We start from the raw sequence: 5296 nt of genomic DNA on the forward strand, positions 1-5296 counted from the left end.
AAGAAAACTTGCTTAAAATGCAATATTATGCGAAATTCTGAGATTTGAAGGCCAAATCACATATCGTGATACTACATGAAATAGTATCGAAATATTGGTAAAAATGAATATATTTACGTAATATCAAACTACATGAAAAACGTGAAAAAAGTCACTATATAACCATATTTGAGGATTTTAACTTCAAATCATAGAGCGAGGTTTCGTATTATTTAGATCCAAGAAAAGACATATGACAATGTTGTTTCCAATACAAATGATAAAAAAAATGTGTTTTCATTAGAATTAACTATAATGTTCTTGATTTTCCGTTTATATTAACGATGGAAGATGTACACGTAAAATAGCTCTAATCCGGCTGAAACGTCGATATATGCAATAAAAACCGAACTTCTCCCCTTTTCAATATCTTACTCAGTATTTTAACGAGAAACAAATAGATGATTGAAAATGAAGTATTTAAGGTTATTATCTAATCAATTATGTGTTTGCATAATTTTTATCGTATATATATGAATTAATACCCATGGACTAAAAATTCACAAAAACGTGGAAAACGGCAAAATATTGCCTAATTCGATGATATTTTGTTTAAATCACATGAAGGAAAAGGGAATGATAAACGTCAAAATATTGCTAAATTCGATGATTTTCCATACGAAACAAAATGCAAGAAAACTTGCTTAAAATGCAATATTACACGAAATTCTGAGATTTGAAGGGCAAATCACATATCGTGATATTACATGAAATAGGATCGGAATATTGGTAAAAATGAATATATTTGCGTAATATCAAACTACATGATTAACGTGAAAAAGTTACTATTTTACCATATTTGAGGATTTTACCTTCAAATCATAGAGCGAGGTTTCGTATTATTTAGATCCAAGAAAAGACATGACAATGTTGTTTCCAATACAAATGATAAAAATCAATGTGTTTTCATTAGAATTAACTAAAATGTTCCTGATTTTCCGTTTATATTTCCGATGGAAGATGTACACGAAAACCGCTCTATTCCGGCTGAAACGTCGATATATGCAATAAAATCAGAACTTCTCCGCCTTTCAATATCTTACTCAGTATTTTAACGAGAAAGAAATAGTTGATTGAAAATGAAGTATTTAAGGTTATTATCTAATCAATTATGTGTTTGCATCATTTTTATCGTATATATATGAATTAAAACCCATGGAATTAAAATTCACAAAAACGCGGAAAACGGCAATATATTGCCTAATTCGACGATATTTTGTTTAAATCACATGAAGGAAAAGGAGATGATAAACGGTAAAATATTGCTAAATTCGATGATTTTTCGAACGAAGCAAAATGCAAGAAAACTTGCTTAAAATGCAATATTATGCGAAATTCTGAGATTTGAAGGCCAAATCACATATCGTGATACTACATGAAATAGTATCGAAATATTGGTAAAAATGAATATATTTATGTAATATCAAACTACATGAAAAACGTGAAAAAAGTCACTATATAACCATATTTGAGGATTTTAACTTCAAATCATAGAGCGAGGTTTCGTATTATTTAGTTCCAAGAAAAGACATATGACAATGTTGTTTCCAATACAAATGATAAAAAACAATGTGTTTTCATTAGAATTAACTATAATGTTCTTGATTTTCCGTTAATATTAACGAGGGAAGATGTACACGTAAAACCGCTCTAATCCGGCGGAATCGTCGATATATGCAATAAAAACCGAACTTCTCCCCTTTTCAATATCTTACTCAGTATTTTAACGAGAAACAAATAGATGATTGAAAATGAAGTATTTAAGGTTATTATCTAATCAATTATGTGTTTGCATCATTTTTATCGTATATATATATGAATTAATACCCATTGACGGAAAATTCACAAAAACGTGGAAAACGGCAAAATATTGCCTAATTCGATGATATTTTGTTTAAATCACATGAAGGAAAAGGAGATGATAAACGTTAAAATAATTGCTAAATTCGATGATTTTTCGTACGAAGCAAAATGCAAGAAAACTTGCTTAAAATGCAATATTATGCGAAATTCTGAGATTTGAAGGCCAAATCACATATCGTGATACTACATGAAATAGTATCGAAATATTGGTAAAAATGAATATGTTAACGTAATATCAAACTACATGAAAAACGTGAAAAAAGTCACTATATAACCATATTTGAGGATTTTAACTTCAAATCATAGAGCGAGGTTTCGTATTATTTAGTTCCAAGAAAAGACATATGACAATGTTGTTTCCAATACAAATGATAAAAAACAATGTGTTTTCATTAGAATTAACTATAATGTTCTTGATTTTCCGTTTATATTAACGAGGGAAGATGTACACGTAAAACCGCTCTAATCCGGCTGAAACGTCGATATATGCAATAAAAACCGAACTTCTCCCCTTTTCAATATCTTCCTCAGTATTTTAACGAGAAACAAATAGATGATTGAAAATGAAGTATTTAAGGTTATTATCTAATCAATTATGTGTTTGCATAATTTTTATCGTATATATATGAATTAATACCCATGGACTGAAAATTCACAAAAACGTGGAAAACGGCAAAATATTGCCTAATTCGATGATATTTTGTTTAAATCACATGAAGGAAAAGGAGATGATTAACGTCAAAATATTGCTAAATTCGATGATTTTCCGTACGAAACAAAATGCAAGAAAACTTGCTTAAAATGCAATATTACTGCGAAATTCTGAGATTTGAAGGGCCAAATCACATATCGTGATACTACATGAAATAGTATCGAATATTGGTAAAAATGAATATATTTACGTAATATCAAACTACATGATAAACGTGAAAATAGTCACTATTATAACCATATTTGAGGATTTTAACTTCAAATCATAGAGCGAGGTTTCGTATTATTTAGATCCAAGAAAAGACATGACGAATGTTGTTTCCAATACAAATGATAAAAAATCAATGTGTTTTCATTAGAATTAACTAAAATGTTCTTGATTTTCCGTTTATATTACGATGGAAGATGTACACGTAAAACCGCTCTAATCCGGCTGAAACGTCGATATATGCAATAAAAACCGAACTTCTCCCCTTTTCAATATCTTACTCAGTATTTTAACGAGAAACAAATAGATGATTGAAAATGAAGTATTTAAGGTTATTATCTAATCAATTATGTGTTTGCATCATTTTTATCGTATATATATATGAATTAATACCCATGGACTGAAAATTCACAAAAACGTGGAAAACGGCAAAATATTGCCTAATTCGATGATATTTTGTTTAAATCACATGAAGGAAAAGGAGATGATAAACGTCAAAATATTGCTATATTCGATGATTTTCGTATGAAACAAAATGCAAGAAAACTTGCTTAAAATGCAATATTATGCGAAATTCTGAGATTTGAAGGCCAAATCACATATCGTGATACTACATGAAATAGTATCGAAATATTGGTAAAAATGAATATATTTACGTAATATCAAACTACATGAAAAACGTGAAAAAAGTCACTATATAACCATATTTGAGGATTTTAACTTCAAATCATAGAGCGAGGTTTCGTATTATTTAGATCCAAGAAAAGACATATGACAATGTTGTTTCCAATACAAATGATAAAAAACAATGTGTTTTCATTAGAATTAACTATAATGTTCTTGATTTTCCGTTTATATTAACGATGGAAGATGTACACGTAAAACCGCTCTAATCCGGCTGAAACGTCGATATATGCAATAAAAACCGAACTTCTCCCCTTTTCAATATCTTACTCAGTATTTTAACGAGAAACAAATAGATGATTGAAAATGAAGTATTTAAGGTTATTATCTAATCAATTATGTGTTTGCATCATTTTTATCGTATATATATATGAATTAATACCCATGGACGGAAAATTCACAAAAACGTGGAAAACGGCAAAATATTGCCTAATTCGATGATATTTTGTTTAAATCACATGAAGGAAAAGGAGATGATAAACGTTAAAATATTGCTAAATTCGATGATTTTTCGTACGAAAGCAAAATGCAAGAAAACTTGCTTAAAATGCAATATTATGCGAAATTCTGAGATTTGAAGGCCAAATCACATATCGTGATACTACATGAAATAGTATCGAAATATTGGTAAAAATGAATATATTTACGTAATATCAAACTACATGAAAAACGTGAAAAAAGTCACTATTATACCATATTTGAGGATTTTAACTTCAAATCATAGAGCGAGGTTTCGTATTATTTAGTTCCAAGAAAAGACATATGACAATGTTGTTTCCAATACAAATGATAAAAATCAATGTGTTTTCATTAGAATTAACTATAATGTTCTTGATTTTCCGTTTATATTATCGATGGAAGATGTACACGTAAAACCGCTCTAATCCGGCTGAAACGTCGATATATGCAATAAAAACCGAACTTCTCCCCTTTTCAATATCTTACTCAGTATTTTAACGAGAAACAAATAGATGATTGAAAATGAAGTATTTAAGGTTATTATCTAATCAATTATGTGTTTGCATCATTTTTATCGTATATATATGAATTAAAACCCATGGACTGAAAATTCACAAAAACGTGGAAAACGGCAAAATATTGCCTAATTCGATGATATTTTGTTTAAATCACATGAAGGAAAAGGAGATGATAAACGTCAAAATATTGCTATATTCGATGATTTTTCGTACGAAACAAAATGCAAGAAAACTTGCTTAAAATGCAATATTATGCGAAATTCTGAGATTTGAAGGCCAAATCACATATCGTGATACTACATGAAATAGTATCGAAATATTGGTAAAAATGAATATATTTACGTAATATCAAACTACATGAAAAACGTGAAAAAAGTCACTATATAACCATATTTGAGGATTTTAACTTCAAATCATAGAGCGAGGTTTCGTATTATTTAGTTCCAAGAAAAGACATATGACAATGTTGTTTCCAATACAAATGATAAAAAACAATGTGTTTTCATTAGAATTAACTATAATGTTCTTGATTTTCCGTTTATATTAACGAGGGAAGATGTACACGTAAAACCGCTCTAATCCGGCTGAAACGTCGATATATGCAATAAAAACCGAACTTCTCCCCTTTTCAATATCTTACTCAGTATTTTAACGAGAAACAAATAGATGATTGAAAATGAAGTATTTAAGGTTATTATCTAATCAATTATGTGTTTGCATCATTTTTATCGTATATATATGAATTAAAACCCATGGACTGAAAATTCACAAAAACGTGGAAAACGGCAAAATATTGCCTAATTCGATGATATTT

The sequence above is a fragment of the Procambarus clarkii genome, unplaced genomic scaffold (genome assembly GCF_040958095.1).
Source record: "Procambarus clarkii isolate CNS0578487 unplaced genomic scaffold, FALCON_Pclarkii_2.0 HiC_scaffold_108, whole genome shotgun sequence".
Taxonomy (NCBI): Eukaryota; Metazoa; Arthropoda; class Malacostraca; order Decapoda; family Cambaridae; genus Procambarus; species Procambarus clarkii.